The sequence below is a fragment of the Corapipo altera genome, unplaced genomic scaffold, assembly GCF_003945725.1.
Source record: "Corapipo altera isolate COAL_440 unplaced genomic scaffold, ASM394572v1 2b, whole genome shotgun sequence".
In the NCBI taxonomy this organism is placed as follows: Eukaryota; Metazoa; Chordata; class Aves; order Passeriformes; family Pipridae; genus Corapipo; species Corapipo altera.
The window spans coordinates 3,956,308-3,974,203 of NW_020884874.1; positions in this window are offsets into that span (position 1 = coordinate 3,956,308).

The window sequence follows — 17,896 nt, forward strand, 5'->3', positions numbered from 1 at the left end:
ACCCTTTATGACAGTGTTCACTGATCAAATATAGCTTTTTTCAATCAGAAGGGTCAAAACCTTTTATTTTGTGAATCAGTGCCTGGCTAACCAGACCTCTTTGTGTTAGTATTCCGATGGTGGCCTAGCAGCAGAGTAGCACGGAGGGTAGCAGTTGTTTTGGTTTGAGCCCACTTTGTGTTTTCAGCCCCAAGCATTGCCTCTAGCCACTTGCACTTCCTTAAGAGGATTATTTGTTAGTGATATTTTCTTGAAAAAATATTAACACAATGTAATGCTGTTGCCTTTTCTTAGGAAAATAAGAGAAGTTAATGACCAGGCATATGTCCGGGAGGGATTACTGATGTCATTAATATCTCTCATTTATTTAGTGGCTTAAAAATAACAACAGCAAGAAAACCAGATTTGTCTGAAAACTCTTAGTGCAGACCAGCTGATCTTGGTAACCTCATGTCTTTCTCCGCTTCCACCACCCACTTCCACTGGGAGAAGCATTTGGCTTTCAGCTCTGGAGGCAACAGAAATAGCTCTCAGAACCAAAATTTTCCTTCAGGTTGACTCAGACCAACATTTTTTCAGTATTTCCAGTGAATTTAAGCTGCATTTGGAGTCATTTTTGGTAAAGACTAGATCACTTGGATGAAGTCACTGTAAAAAATTATCTTCTGTGAAGTGGCAGGTTGTGATGGGGAGGACTTCATGCTCTGGTGTTGAAGGCATTAGTGGAGGTTGGGGTGCACTGAAATGGGTATGGCTTTGCTTCTGAGAGAGCAGAGAGTCAAACTGAAATGCTCCACTGTTCTGAGCACTGTCCTAAACCCTGTTGGCCCTCATTATCTCTCAGAGAGTGTCAGTTGGGGATACTGTTCTGGGAGAGCAGTTGAGGCTGAACATGAACCTGCAATCCCTTTCCTTTGTCTTCCACCTGAACCTACAGCTGTTGTGCTGGTGACTGTGGAGAGAATATCCCTGCTTCAAATATGTATATGGGCCTACAGAGCAATTATGCAAAACTGAGCAGCTTGAGCAGAAGGAACTGGGAACACACACCACAGATCAAGCCAATGGAAAATACCTGAGTTTGGATCATGTTTTGGATCATGTTTGAATTAGAGGAGGAATTTGAAGTATCATCTCTCGCAATCCAAATGACTGCCCTCACTCAGTTGAAAAAATTCGGTATGTAAATCAGTGCTTTATGGGCAATACTCAAATAGAAAAATGTTAAAAGTCATTATGGATTAGAACTGCAAGTCAAAATTAGCATCGTGCTCTGGAAGAAGCTTGTCATTTCTGTGGACCGCTTTCCTACACCTTCACTTTGACACAGGCCTACCAGCCACAGGCAATAATTCCATTTCCACCCAGCAAACTCTGTTTCTTACAGGAGAAACATCAGTACTCCCGCAGTGGGAACTTTGTAGTTATGTTGCGGGCGGGACCTTTATGCACCACAGCAGGTTTCCAGCCTTCTACACAGCACTGTTTGTCCATGTCCTTACACGTTACTCCCAGTGTAACAACACTCAATACAAAAATTTCGAAGTATCTATGGTTGGTATTCATATGTCTCTCTTTATCTCAGGACATAGGAAACTCAGTTTCCAGTGTACTTTTCCTCAGAAGAGCTAAAAATGAGAGAGTATTGTTCCTACTTTACAAACAGAGAACTTGGAGACCAAGTGGGCTGCTGAGACCCCAAAGCAAGGAGCTGAGTTTTCAGAATGGGTTGTTGAGAAGCTGAGAAAAGTATAAAAAATAAAATAATAAAAAATAATAAAAAAAAAAAAAAAAAAAAAAAAAAACACGAAAAAAAGGAAATGTCTGCTTATTGGTAGGAAGATCACAAGCCACCAGCTGACAGTATGCAATGTTCAATATTTGAAACAGTTGAAGTGGTCACCACCCATGTGCTGCATTCGCTGCTCAGCGGCGGTAACACAAACAAGCTTCTCTGCAGATACAGTTTTTGAGTTCCTTCATGTTGTGTTACAAAAGTCATTTAGAACCTATTTTATTGAGAGATGATTCTGGCAACAAACTTATTGCCCTGACTATTGAGCTAACCAACCAGAAAAGGGAGCAAGAAAGTAATAACAAAAATGCTCACCCTGCCTCCCACAAAAATCACTTACTGATGGTCTGTATAGGAGGTTGTGCTCATGTACCACTGCTGGGTACGAGCCTGGAGGCTCAGTTTGATATAGGTGAATAGTGAAAGCAATGAAAGTACAGAGAAATCCCGCTTCTCGAAGTCTACAGGAAATTTTGGATGTAAAATCCAAATGGATTGGATTTTGACTCCAAACCTTCATCTGAAAGAAATATGTTGCAACCCAAGGCAGATCTGGGAGGCCGTAATTGCATGCAAAATGAGCCAGATTTGTAAATCCTTGTAAGACCACTGAAGATAAATCACATATGCACCTACACAGCGAGTCCAATCCATTCACAGTGGGCATGTGGAGTCTGATTCAGCAAGCATCAGGCTGGCCAAAGTGAGATTTTCATCAGTTCTCCTATGGTTTCTCATCTGACCTTCACAGTTAAGGGTCAGGTTCCTTTTGCTTTTCCAGTGCCATCTGAGCATCCCCTCTTGTCAGTGTGGGCATGTTGAACATCGCACCAGGAACTGGTGGCCAGCCAACCCAACAGCTGAAATGATGGGTCAATAACCTACTGGTACACATCTGGCCTGTATATCTATACACTGTCTGTTACATGGAGTCAAAACTACTCTGACACAAGTCACAGTGTTCCCACCTTGTCAGCTACTTAAGGGTGGTTCTTCTACCCTAAGCTGGTGGAGCTTGTACGTGGGGAAACATATGTGAGTTTTGCCTCTCCTGTGACCTTCTTTTTCTGCAGTGCCTCAACACAAAGACTGGCTACTCTACTGCAAGTGTCAAAAGCTCCAAAATACTTGAGATTTGGTACTACTCAAATAGACACCCTCTCCCTTGCATCTTAAAGTTACAAAATCAGCTCCTTGACAGCCGTTCAGAGATACTCTTGCCCTCACTTTGCAATAGGGAAACTGAGGTATGGCAAGTGTGGGTGACTAGCACAAGGTCATGCACACCAGTGGGAGTTCTGGGAACAAAGCCCAGAAGCTTCTGGCATATTGAGACACAGGCATATATTTCATACCGCCTTGGCAGGCTGTGGATGCTCTCCTCTCCTCCCCACACTTCGTGTGCCACAGAAACAGCCTTTGTTCTCCCTAACTTGATTCCAAATGTTTCAAACATCACTTCTGCTGTGAACTGTAACTCTCATATTCCGTCTCTATGGAGCACTTGTCCAGACGGTTTATGGCTGTTTCTGCCCGCTGCTAGGCTGGACTTCTCTGATCCTGATTATTTGTCAACTTCTATACCTTTGATTGACATATAGGATCAGTCTGGAGAGCTTGTCCTGACATTTTTAGTTGTTAGAGACCCTCTGACCAGTAACACTGATCATGAGGAGACCTGTTTTCCTTTGGTTTTACCAAAATTGTTTAATTCTGATTATAATTGCAACTTTTGCCCTTTGCTAACTTAGCAAAAAGCTCAGGCAAAAAGAGACACCTGCCTTTTACCAAACCACTGGAGAGTCTAGAGCTATGATTTTATTAAACTTCTTGTTGGGTGAAACCTGTGCTGAACATGGGTCAAGTCCTTCAAAGAAGAAGGAATTTAGAGTGCATCTAGGAGAACTTGTAAGCACCACAGACAACCATTAAACTGTTTGTGGGCTCTCTGTTATTTTTTTTCTTGGAAGGAAGTCCTAACCTTGAAAGTTGTGCAAACACGGGAGTTGAACAGACACATTTCCCCCCTTGCCTTCTTACCCTGCATCCAGTACCAAGGATGGTATCACACACTCTCCACACGCTGATGATAAGTTGAACTAACAGGAATATGAAGAAAATGTGCCAAACTCGCAGAGGGAAATGAAAATCAAATCCCCTTTCTCACATCAGTGTGAGAAATTTTTATTTCTTGATAAGATAGGAGCTTGGTGGAAGGGAAACGAAACGATTGAAAAACAGATTAAAACTAGAAAGAAGCTGCATATCCAAGTCATCCACTGCCCTCCCGTGGCTATGTGTAAAGCACATCCAAAGTACTCGGCAGCAGAGGAGGGCCTCGTCTTCAAGTCTGTGCAAATACATTTGCCAAATTAGTAGATTGTCTTTATGTTGTCCTTCCCCGTCACTTAATGTTTGGCTGTTGGCTGAAAGATCATTTTTAATTTAAACAGTTGTAGAATATAGTAAAAAATAACAGAGGTTATGTTAACACATCCAATTGAAAAATCATGAGAAGGTACAGTGTATTAACAGTTCTCTACAATTTTTAGAAAATTATAATAGTACATCCTTGTGACAAACTGAATTTAAAAAAAACTTGCTATAAAAGTATTATTCTCTGAAATTAACCCTGTATTTTTCCTTAATACAACACAAGAGTACCTGAAAAATTTCTGGATCAGAGGCAGATAGAATTACAAAGTCTTACTTGTTTTCCTGTACCGTTGCCAAAGGGGTAGGATTAGGATTGTCGAGTGTGTTAGAACCATTATTTTGTGGCTTTTGATCTAGCTGCACTTCTAGGGTGTGGCATATTTGTTGTCAACATATATATACAACTGAGGTCTAAGAGATGTTTGGCAGTCCTAATTCAAAAAAATGAGGAAATTTTTCAGAATTTCTGCTGTTTGCCTAAGCTGTTTCCCACTTTCACCAATCAGTAATCTACAAATTGCTAAATTACTGCCACGCTGTCGACACCACGCAGGTGTGTCATGTTTCTACGAAAATAATGAGAAGATGTGCTGTCAACACAGAGAGGAATGCTGAAGGCCAGATGAAGCACAGCTTCCAGGCAGAAGTGTCACTGCAGATGTGATAATTAAGGGCCAGCATCTCTGCTGTGGATGTCCCCACCCCATGTGGAGGCAGGGGAATCCAGTGGAGGGGTGTCCCTTGCTGCCCAAACCCACCGCAGCCACCCTGTGAGCTGTTGTGAGGAAACTCCTAAGCAAGGGGATGGAGAGGGAATTTTCAAGAATGTGTAAGTCTTTCTACTTAAACACAGCACACAATAAGTTGCCAACACAGAGGGAGAAGGATGGGCCCTGGTTTCCTCTTCACAAGAACACAGAAGAGATGACTGAGTTGGTGAGATGTAGTGAAGCCTGAAGGTATTTGTTTCAGCATAACAGCGTCTCCAGAGAGCAAGTACACTTGGACAGCCACTTCCAAGCACCATAAAAGGAAGATTAGGTGGTCAGGAACTGAAACAAGATTCTAAGGAGGCAGATTTGTCACCACAGGAGCATCCAGGAGTCAGCCGAGCATGCTGGCAATACTGTGCAGCCACCACCTGTGTATCCATCAGGGCAAGCACAGAAGACATGTTTACAGAGGAATGATTCAGGACACAACTGGGAACTTCCCTGCAGCTGACAGCAATTGATCTTCGACAAGGATTCTGCAATTGCAGAAGAGAGGGGCACAAACAACAGAATTATATGCATTTCCCTGATGTATAAATATGGCAAGATAGGATGGGACATCTCATGTCTCTCTTCTAGGAATAATACATAACTAAAATCAACAACAGTTGCCACATGGGCAAACCCTTGAAGAAAGACATCAGGGTCTTTTTTGCAGCTTCTTCCAGCAGATCTCTTCAGAGACTCTTTCAGTTTTCCCCAGGAAAGAAAATAGGAATATTTATGATTGGAATTTTCACTGCTTGATCCTCTCCTAGTGAGATGGCAGACTGCATGAACAGGAGGGTGCACATCATCGTGTGCAGGAGCAGCCAGCTCTGTTGGAGACTTGTCAGAACAACCAGGAGGAGGTTGAATGGCAGAAGCAAACTGAAGGCAAATAAGGGACAAGCCCAACTCCAGTCCTCCACAAAGATGTTTTGCTGAATGCAAAGTGGATGATTTATTTCTGCTTCCTCAAACATGGCTGCTAAGAGATGAAGTACCAAGTAGGGAGCACTACCCATTTTAGAAGCATGGTGTATCTGCTGTAGATGATGTAATCACGTTGCTGAAAGCTCAAGGTCTGATTCACTTGGCTTGAATGTTAAACGGGCTGACTATAACCTGCTTAGGATGGGGAGGTTAAAGAAGGGAAAGATCAGCACTTTAAATTACAAACATCATTCTGTCATTTAGAGCTCTGGATAAACAAAAACTAATGACATTTTTTAATACATATGGAACAAAATGCTGACTAAACCAGGTCAGGAGGGGGGCATCTAAAGGGTCTGACATTTCCAGTGTCAGTCAATCACTCATATCTATTTCATTTCATTCACATGTCAAAGAGAAAAAATATTTACTTGCCTAACAAAGCTTCGTTTGCTTGTGTTTGTCGTGGTCTGATGACATGAGCTACCCTCAGCTCCAGTACAGAGGCAAATAGGCTTAGATTACAGTTAAAAATGGCACTTCTGTTTGACGGAGATTACACACAGAGCGAGAATGAAAAACCAGCTAAACTGGGACTTTGTTGGGCCTTCCCTTATTCGGGGCATTGTTATACCAGATCAAAATCAAGGTGATTGACGCCTAAGTTGTCATTTTAACCCCAGCACAGAAGTTTGGGGATGTGCAATTAATAATTGACCCTGGTGCCCCCCAGCAGTGTGGAATCAGATAAGGGGCACAGTGTGAGGCTGCTGCTTGGGCAGGGCTGCCTCAAACTCGTTTCTCTAAATTTTTTTTTACTTTGAAGCATCCTTTGATATTGAATCTGGATGGAAACAGGAAAGTTTAATAATATTGGTAAGCAGAAATGCTGCAGGATGACTTGTTCTGCTTCAACATTTTTTTCCTCATTTGAGTGGCACAGAGCGTATGGAGAGGCTGCCCTGGGGGCAGGTCCTCACAGGATGCAGGGAAGTACTCACCCCAAAATAAATGACCTGTGTCTCCTTTGAGTCATTCCTGCCATGTTTTGGCATCTGTGAAATTTAATCATCAATGTTTGTAATCAGGGCTGTACAAATTATGATTTTATAACCATAAACTCAATATTTTTTATTTACTATTTCCTTAGTCGCTGGTTTCTTTTCCCTCTTCCCATCTCCTCAGCCATCAAAAGCCAGTAGAATACAAGATGTCTGTAGAGCTGAGAAACTGTTTAATTTATATGATGAATGAACCTCTTCCTGACTTACAATTTGATGAGACAAGTATGCACTTAGATTCGTGTGAGTAAAAGAATCTACTAATGTTTACTCCTCATGCTAAAAAGAAACCTCAAATGTCAGCAGCAAATCCAGAAGTTTCTCACCTTATTAGCATGGGAAACACTCAATTTTAAGCTAAACTGATAGAAGCTATTCTGAAGCCTACAGGATGCCGGCAAGCTTCAGAGACTACTTTAGACTGGTACACATTTATCACAAAATCTAGCTGGCCTCTTTGCCAGCAGCAGCTACTTCGAGACAGCCTGAACCATCATAGCAAAAAAGCAAGCTGCTTCATACAGACTTTGTGAACAGGAACTTGCCTGCTGCAGTCACTTGATCTCTGTTGTCAGGTATTGTTGTGTTAAATAAGATGGAGAGAGACATTCTCCTGTGGATCTCATCCCCCTTCTTCCCCATGAAGTTTTACAATTATTCTAGGTAGAATTTTAAAGCTTCATGTAATAACCATTAGTTTTGCGTGTGTAAAAGAATTGCTTGTCTTCTATTATCCTCCTATTCAAAGCTTCTGTTTTACCCCATTTCTTGCTCTTTCTCTCTCACCAGTCATGGCTGTTTGCCAGCATGTATCACATATACTGTCCTTTCTTACATTGCCTGATGCTACTTGGCTCAGGTGATGCATGTTTCCAAAGCTTTCTGAAATTTACGTATGGATTAAAAATTATATATTATAATAATAGACAAGGCAAATCATTATGAAGCACTTGATTTTTATGCATCTTGTTAGCCAGCTCCCAAACCACAGGGAGATTACTTTACAATCATACCATTCATTCTTATTTGTCATATTTTTAGGCTTATTGTAAAAGTACTAATATTTTCATGGCTTTCAATAAAAAACTGAAGACTTCTTTGACAACTTTTCTAAGGGATTTGATTTTGTGAACCACTTCAGCAAGCAGGCTTTAAAAAGATTGCTATTCACTCTGATGCCCCAAGTGAGTTCCAAATGTACCCATGGCTATATAAATGGTGTATCAGACAGAGATGTGTTTATCTCCTCTTGGGTTAAGGTTTGCTTTTGGCCTCACAGCAGAAAGCAAATAATTAACAATAGTTACAGCAGCTAGAAATTCTTCATATCATCCTTAGACTTTTACAATCCTTTGTTATTCTGCAGGATTTTGGTAGCTGGTTATGAGTTATAATGAAATCCCAACTAACATTTCTTAAGACACATAGATAAAAATAATTGTAATATTTTGAATTATTTTATGGGAATAGCAGGGCTGGCACTGGTTTTCAGAAAATAGCCAGGAGAATATTTACTATTTAGATAGCACTAAGCCTGGGAAGGCAGAGAAGCTACAGTCCCACCTTTAAAATGTGTGACAGTATCTTACAGTTGAAATATTATAGGAAAGTTCTCTGGAGCTGCGAGAGGAAAAGCATGGGCTGTTCACAACTTGCACAACAACTCCGGAGAGAGGAGGCACAAACTTCACCCCCTGCTTTATCAAAACACGCACACATTTGGGAACCACCTGCTTTCACACTGATGCTTTCTTCATCAGCAAACCTTAGCATTTTCCCCTTTTGAATCATTGTGTGACAGTGAATCACTGATGATCTTCAGTAGCGGGACCAAAAATAGGGCTGGGCACAGAAAAAGGCTGGGGTAGAGGGAACCTTTCTATGTTCAGTCCTAGGTCTCCCAAGCAACCGTGAGCACACTGCTCCACCTCCAAGTACTTCAGATCCTCCTGGGAGCAATCACCTTTCCCTGCTCCATGGGCTATTTCTGCGATGCTGAACTCACAGTGCCGAGAAGCCACGCTAACAAGAGCCGCATTAGCATGCAGTGAAGTTTGCACCCAGAGTAATTATGGTTTTCTTTGTCACAGTGAATCACTGCATGTGAAATTATGGCAGTTTCTCTATGCGTAGATGTAGTTGATAAATCAAAGCTGCTTATTAGATAATAACTGTGTTTCAGGTGGCTCTCAAACAAATGCTGCCTTCAAAACGATGGCAAAGCACGGCCCAACCTCAAAGCCTTCATGCCTGGGCACAGAAAATTCAGCTTTTTTCACTACTGTCTGTAAGGTCAGCACACCCTCAGCTGCTACAGATTCTAGTGTGAAAGACAGTAAAACTTCTTCTGCCTGGTGATAGCCCATGCCTCCTGTCTCCAAATGTTATTATTTCTGTATCACATTTGTCCTTTAAATAATTTCCTCCCTGTTTTCTCAAACAAGGCTTTATTTTACACCCTCAACTTCCACTCTAGAGTAATCAGCACTGCTCTAAGACCCTCTAACCCACACAAAGTGCATCTGCTAAGAATCTCTTTGATGCTTATTGCTTGCTTGTTTTTTCTTCCTTCTTTGAGCCCACCCCTGGCTTTTCCTATATCAAATTCCAGTTTCTTGCACTTAGTTTCAAGGCTCTTGACAACTCTATCTTTCTAGTCTTATCTGTCACTGCATCTGTGAACTTGTTAGCATTTTTGCAGCACCCAGAAACCATCGTAATGACTGCCACAGAGAAGCTCATGAGGAAATTAATCATTCTGTTTCCATTGTAGGACTTGAATCCTGTGCAGTAAATAAGGCTGGGGGGGGTCACACTTCAAATGAAATCCCCACCAGCTCATCATTAATTCACCAGTCTCTACGCCCTGCACCAGATGAGGCAGAGGTCTTAAGGAAAAAAAATAGTAAGAGAGAAAGAACTGAAATCTGCACTCAATAGTTATAGTTATTCAAAAAGAGCTGGCATTAAAACTGTATAAGCAATGGAACTCTGGTCTAACCTTGGAGTACTCCATGTTACAGCCCGAAGGTTCCTTGATCAACTTCCCCTGCCTGAAATGGTATGTCAGAAAAAGTATCAGAACAGAGGTGATGGCTAGGCTTTCAGGTAAAGACACAGCCATTTGCGTGTGGGATTCAGCCTGAGATCATGAGGTGTTAATTTTGATGTCTGACTGTAGGGTACACTCCTGAGCCATATATTCATCTTCCACAGTTGCACATGGAGATCTGGGCCATGCAGTCAGCGCAGTGGGGGCAGTTCAGCTCAGCTGACAGCAGACACCTGCTCTGCTGAGAAGCCCTGAGGTTGCACGTACCACTCGAAGCAGATCTTCATGGATTGCAACAACACAGACACCTGGAGAAGCCTAGCAAATTCTTAATATAAAATCAAATGTACATGGCCAAATCCACAGCTAAACACTGAAGCAAGAGACTATCTTTCCCTTCTCTCTCTTGCTGCACCACTTTTTTGCTTGGATTGCAAACCTCAGAGTAGGTAGTCTGAGCCATTGAAGAACATTGCATGCAAGGACTCACATGCTGGCTGGATTATTTGGTGGCTGGATTATTTGGGCCCTGCCACAATATAAACATTGAATAATATTAGTTACAACACCAACACCAAAACCATCACTTTTTTTCATTTTCCCTTTAAAGTGGTTTTCCAAGGTAGGATTCACTTGCCTGAAAGCAGCTGTTTAGCCATCATTTTAGATGCTGTAAGATAGCCTGTCTGGCCCCAGCTGCTGCTCCTGCTCTTAGGTCTCACCTGGATCCTGCCAGCCAGCTCTACACAAATAACCTAGGTCTCCCAGGAGATACTGGGCACCTACCTTGTGCAATTGAATTCCAGCCTGACACTGGCGTGGGGGAAAAGCTGGCAGAGACTTCCAATCAGCTGCTATGAACAATTTAACTGGAAAATGAGCAATATTAGACCCATAGAATGGTTTGGGTTTGAACGAACCTTTACAGGTCATCCAGTCCAATCCCACTGCAACAAGCAGGGACATTGCCATGCAGGATATGGCCAATACCTAAACAGCTTTTCAGGGAACTTATTTGTGCAGTTCCCTTAGGGATGCTGTGCTGGGACGCTCCTGGACCACACACCTACATCTCCTCAAAGGGAAAAGACAGGAACTTACTCTCACCTTTTTGGCAGCACTCTCTGCAATAAAGATAAGGCTTACCACCAGTTACTGTGGTCAACCGAACTCCCACTGGCAAAGCTGCAGTAAGCAGCTCCATGTGCCCACACGTAACAGAACCACTGTGCAACATCCAGAATATTTCTCACATTCCGCAATTTTAAGTTTTTGGGGCTGGGGGATAAAGAGAGTTTGTGAGTATTTCACCAAGGCAGAAGTTCACCGGAAGAGGCAGAGACCTGATCTTGACAAGATCCTCAACTTTGGCTGCCAGTTCTTCCGAGTTTGCTATATTTAATGTTTCAAGTCCTGTATTTCAACCTAGGTGTTTATTAAATACACTGAAATGTCTAGCTTTTGTAGATAAAAAGCCTATCAACCACCTCACCAGCCATAAAACTTCAAGGCACTGAAAAAAGCTAAAAATCTGTTCGGAATGGTACTACAGTTTGGGAGGTTTGGGCCTGACTTTGTCCTTTTTTTTTTTTTTTTTAAGTTTAGGTAGGTGAAGTGCACCTGCAACACTGACACCATCAGCTTACAAAGTTGGATTTGATGTCAAGCCTCTGCAGGATCTGAAAGCACCTGCGTACAGTCTTGCACCTTTATCACCTGAATGCTATTGTCACTTATTTCTTCCAGCAAGGTCACGTGTGCCATCACACAGCCCCTATGCTGCATTCAGGGCAGCATGCTAAGCCTGGCTAAGGACTTGCACCTGCTGAAAATTTTCAAAAATAACATTGTACACTGAAACTAGCCATCACAAGTGCTCTTAGCTAAGACCTTAAAGATTATGCACTCCTGACAGTTACCTTCTCAGGATTACTTTTTTTCGCGTTGGCAACAGTAGCCACAAAACAGAGAGAGGGGAGCAGGGACCTCTCCTCACACCCGAGTTTATGTGCAGTCCTCCCTCTTGCGCTAGCCCCTGAAATCCTTCTTTTAGTGTCAGTGGGAGAGGGGATCAGTGATAGAATGACTCCATCCAAGCAATGCTGGTGGCTAAATTATTTGCCTGGGGAGATGAGGGTTTAACTCACTGGCCATTAAAGTTTCGTGCACTCCCCACTCTGAAGAGAGCACCTCTCAGCTGTTCACAGCTCTACAAAAAGCACAGACACAGAATAAGGACATGAACCAGAAAGGTATTTTAGATCCATTAGTTATAATTTACACACCAATGACATACAGCATAAAGACAAAATATACAGATTTTCATATATATGTACATGGATCAACACAGTGCACAATTTAAAGTTATGTTACAAATAAGTGTACAATTTTAAATATGGCTTTATAAAGTAGTAATATAATAGTGCTAAAATAACATATGTCTCATGTAAGTTTATAGATAAACAACATAATGCAGCTACAGCATTAGAGTCCACATTTAGAAATGTGTTGCTTCATTTTGTTAGTTAAACCTTGTACACTGCAGCTAGCTGGATATATCCCTCACCCTATACCCATCTATATATACTTTATTCTTGCTGGATTGCACACCCCTGTCTTTGGGACTTGCCTTCTTCAAGTATCCTCAAAAATAAAAACCTGTACATTTGAGGAAAGGTAAAAGCTAAGGAATGAGGGAAGAACACATACAATGATAGTGCCCAGTGAAAACATCAACACAGCCAGTGCAGCTTAAAAAAGCACTTATTGTTTAGGGAGCTTATAAGAGAACAACAATCACATCTTGTTTGCCTTACTGCCCCCAGTAAAGCAAATTTTTACTTGAGTATAATTAGACTGGAATAAGAGAAGTGGTAAATTCTGGGTCACTTGGAAGCTTAGCTGGAAACTCTGGCACCGCTGAAGCAAATGATACTTTTGTCAATTACTTCAAACTGGGGCAGGATTTCATTTGTTCTGCAAAAGCTGAATGCCTTTTGGAAGCACACGTTTCAGCTTTAGCTTGTTGAGCTGAATGTAAAAAACATTACATGAAATACCACAATCCTTTTTATGCTCAAGTCTGACCAAATGCCCGTAATGATCTCCTCTGGTCTTGAAAAACCTGGGAGTAAACCTGGGTGCAACCAAGATGTGGCACTAAGAGTTTATCACTGTAGTGACACTCAATGTTTTCACTGACTGGGATCCCTGTGCTTTACAAAGACATACCATTTCATCTTCCCAATTTCTCGTGGAGCTGCAGAAACCTCTGCTGAGAAATATTTCACATTAGGGTACTTCCATAGGGAAGGAACGCAAAAGAAGCCCTCCCTGATGGTCGTCAAAGAGGATTGCCCAAAACCACCGGTATGGAGCTGATTCATGTTGCAACACTTTTCTCCACTAAGGCAGAGCTGTAAAGACTGGAGTCACTGGTCTGAAAATTAGATCCACCCTCCCACCAGCAACCCGTGCGGTGCAGAGGAACACCACTCCACAGTGGTGAATACACTCCACCAGCTGAATACAATGGCCTGTGTTCACCAGTAGGCTCAAAGCTGTGCTCACTGCAATGCTCTGGAAAGGGATCAAACCCAAACAGACCTTTGTCCTTGCCGTTCATCACCAGGACACAGCACGAGCATGGGATGGCAGCACACTGATGCCTCACCAGAGGTACAGCTACCAAAATGAGCTCCTGCACTGTTCACCAGGCACTAATGAACACCTGAGGCACAGCACAGCACACACAAATACCCGTAGCACTGATCAACTGCTGAAAGCCTCCTCATTCAGTACCTCTGATGCTCTTGGTCCATGGGATTAAACAACATGACCTGGGTGCTCCTCTGGATCACAGCTGCTGACATGCATGGGCATGACTCACATCTATGCTACGTGTATCCATTTCCATATGCCACTTACTGGGCCATCCAACTTAATTCTGCATTTAGAGAGCATAATTTGCTTTATTCCTATCACATGTCCAAGTCACACTTTTGCAGTATTTGGGGCGGGAGGGGGGGGTTAGGCCAAACTTGTCAGAAAACAGATTCATACTTTTATTCAAACATCTAAGGACAAGACCCACTTGAATTCATCCCCTGCCACAGAAATTTCACTTGGTGAGTTGCCCTGCATAAATCTGCACATAACACACTTTTCCAGCAGGCAATATTTTGTAAGGCTTAGCATCTGACAGATACAGCCCTTTCAAGGAAAATAGTATGAAACTGTCATGATTACTTGAGCAGACATCACTGACAAAAGCAAATTTGTGCCTGAACTGTTGCTGCAGAAATATTTCAGGCAGTATTTTTTCAAAGAGAATATAGATCTGGAGGGACATTGCCAAGGTTTTAAAGATCAAAATGTGTTACTTGTAGTGCTATAATTGGATGGAAACAGTCCTCCAGATCTGAAACATCAGGTTCAGTTTGGTTTTTAAATCAAACACCACATTTGCAGAATTTCTGTAGGACCTATATATCCCAGCTCCTGTTTCCCCCACTCGGTAACAGTGAGCTCTGCTGACAGAGCCAATGAGTCCAACAGGGGTAAACAAATCCCTTCTGACATGACAGAGTGTCACACAGTCAAACACTGCAATTCATGTAAAAAAAAAAAAAAAAAACCACCAGACTGCTTCAAATCTAACTCCAGTGGGAACGTAGGGCTTGCTTTAAACTCCCATTTGCCAAATGAGGAGTAGACCAATTACTCATTCTCTTAAAGCAGCACTATGGAAACAAAGGCAGTACCCAGCCTTCAGTGGTATTTAAGGCAAAGTAACCAGGAAAAATGGCACTGTCTCCTCATCAGGATATGGGGTCATGCTTCAGCCCATAAGCAGAGCAGGGGTCCCCCCTGGCCACTGGAACAGTGGCATTATCCAGGCCGCAGGTGCAGCAACCTGCAGCAGGCATTATCCAGGCTGCAGGTGCAGGTCTTCCTGCAGCAACCCACAACTTGATGCTCCCCATGGTCCACTCTGCCCCCTCCAATGACCATCCAAGGGTTCACTGCCCTATTTTGAGAGAGGCTGGACAGTGTAGAGGAGCCCCACAACAGCCTTCCTTCTGCCAGTACCATGTACCACCATCTACCCCAAACTGGCCTGGGGCTGTGGCTGGGACCAGGTTTGGCACTGGCAGCTGTGATGCTCCCAGAGACCTTATGGGCATCTGACACTTTTGTCAAGGATCCCTGGACGTTTCCTAACATCACCCCACAGTGAGTGTCTGGCTGTGGCAGTGGGAGCCCCATTCATGGAAAACCTTACGAGGTGTGTGTCACCTCAGACATAACATCGTGGCATGCTTCACCCTCCAGCTCCAGACAAAAGCAGCCATCCCAGTTCACCCACCAGGAGGCTGGCAATCCACAGCTGCCCCAGGTTTGATGGCTGCAGAGACACCTGATGACCCTCACCCCCATCAGCAGCACAGCCAGGACTTCCAGCATCCCTACAATGAACTTGCTTGCAATTTTGATCAGTGAGAGAGGAAAAAAAGAAAAAGAAGAAAACAAAAAAGGAAATAAAGATAGTGTCTAACTAATTTTAGTTCTGTACAGCCCCTCAGCACTAACATTAAAAATAGATATGATGGAATGGAAAAAACCCCACAAACTAAAAAGACACTGCAGAACGAAAAAATGTTGCTCTTTTAGCAAAATTTGGAAAGTCAAAAAAAATGTTCCCTTTTTAAGAAAACACATCTATTTTTTTCCCCATGCAAACCAAAACGAATGAACACTTTTTCATAGCTGTTAAAAAAGTTTGGCTTTTTAAACTTCTTGTTTGTTTGTTTTCCCACAATACTTAACCAAGACCAGCTTTCAAAAGAAAAAGCGTGGATCAAAACCTTTAAAGAGGTCTAACAGTCAGTATTTGTTTCTAGAAGGGACAAATAAACCCAAAGATTTCCTACTCGACCTTGACAAAATACACCTATAAATTCTTAAAGAGATGCCGTTTCCTAATTTCACATCTAATTTGAACATGGCCAAAATGAAAAAGGCAAACTTTATTGAGTAGCTGTAATGAGGAAAAAGCCAACTAACTTCTCCCAACTAACCTCTCCTCTAAAGTAAGCTGAGCAGTCCCTCAGAAAGGGGAAGGCATGTGATGAGCTGCAAAATACATTCACCTTACTGATTAACCCTGAAAAACTCAGCTGACAGCAGAAAGCCGCTTACCCTTCTGCAACCCCTTCTGATCCTTCCTCAGCCCCTCTGAGGGCATGCCCATTACCTGGCTGGTCAGGATCAGGATGAGGTTCAGCCTCTGCTGAACCAGTCATGTGAAACAAAAGCAAAGAATGCCAGGTGAGAACATAATCACAGCCCTGTCAAACACCTCCATCTCTGCCACGGCATCAGCTCTACCTGCCCTTGCAGCAGCTCCGAGCGCTGGCAGACAAACCGGGCCGTGGCATGACACCGGCTGTGCATCGCGTTGGCGTCTCCTGTCTCTGCACCTGCCTCTGCCTGCGGCCACACAAAATCCAGATTTGGTCACATGCACAGGGGAAGGTAAAATGACATTGCTGACTTCTGGTTAATCTGTGTTTCAAGGGCCACTGCCACGGACAGATCTGTCAGCCCACCAAAATTATAAAGGTGATACTGAACCGAGGCTGGTCCGCTGAATTCAGGCTGGTCCTTCAATAACTGGGACTCATCAGCTGCACACCTCAAAATGCTGAAAAAAAACAAGCACAGCCTTCAACATGCATGGGTAAATGAATGAGAACACCTCCATCAGAATTTACACCACATTAATGTTTTCAAAGAGGAGCTTTTTGATGTATATGCCTTTTATTCAGAATATCAATACCTCGATTTTTGCAAATAAAATCTGTCCTGATTTGGCCATGGAGTTACACAGGCATTTCAGGACATCACTGCTTTCAAGCCCAAGACTTATCTTCATGTGCCCTATTCTTGTGCTTAGTTTCCTGAGAAAGGTCCCAAGTAACTGGATGATACCTTCTTCCTTCTCGGTTTTGGTTCACTTTGCAAATGATACTTGCCCACATTGACCAGAACACAGCTCCAAGGATATGCCTGGGGAATTGAAGAAACAGGTGCAAATTCACACCAAACTCGCCAGCTCTTGCAGCAGTGGCTCCCATACATGAACAGACCTGGAAGCTCACTGCAGACACGTGACACGTGTGCCCCTGATTTCTGTGTTTCCCCAGAGCAAGCACTTTCCTCTGCAGGAGGCACTCCAAGATCCAAGACAGTGAGCTATTCATCGAAAGTTGAAGTTATTTCAAGCTCCAGACTATTAGGACTACTAACAATTAACATCCCAAAGTAGTTGTCTACCCTGTCTGCTCCTAAAACATATAGCACAACCAACACATTATAAAAATTTTGCTGAGGGATCCTGATTCATCTAACTGTAAATCACTGAGAAAGTTATAACTAAAATATTTTTAAGCAGGCCACCAACAAAGTCTGCAGTAGATACCTGATTTTATATGCATGTTTACAAATATGACAGCTGTCTTAATGTTCTATATGCTCTATCTCTACTCAAAACCAACTAGTCATGGCCAAGCAACATCGATGTACACGCTTAACCTCAAAGTCATGAGTAAGTCCAATGGATTTTTCTCATCTCTAACCTGCATTTAGGGAGACAAGAACATGAAGCATATCAGAACCTGTGCGATCATGCCAAGTTCCAGATTCACAGATGTGCTGGTGAAGGTCACTTAAAACCAACTCCAGCCATGCTTTCAGTTCCTGAATATTCCCACTGATGGCGGTGCTGACAGAACTGTCCTATCTCAACTGCCTCCCGTGCATCAGCTTTAGGGATTGGGCCCTGTAAGCCAGCACAGAGTCC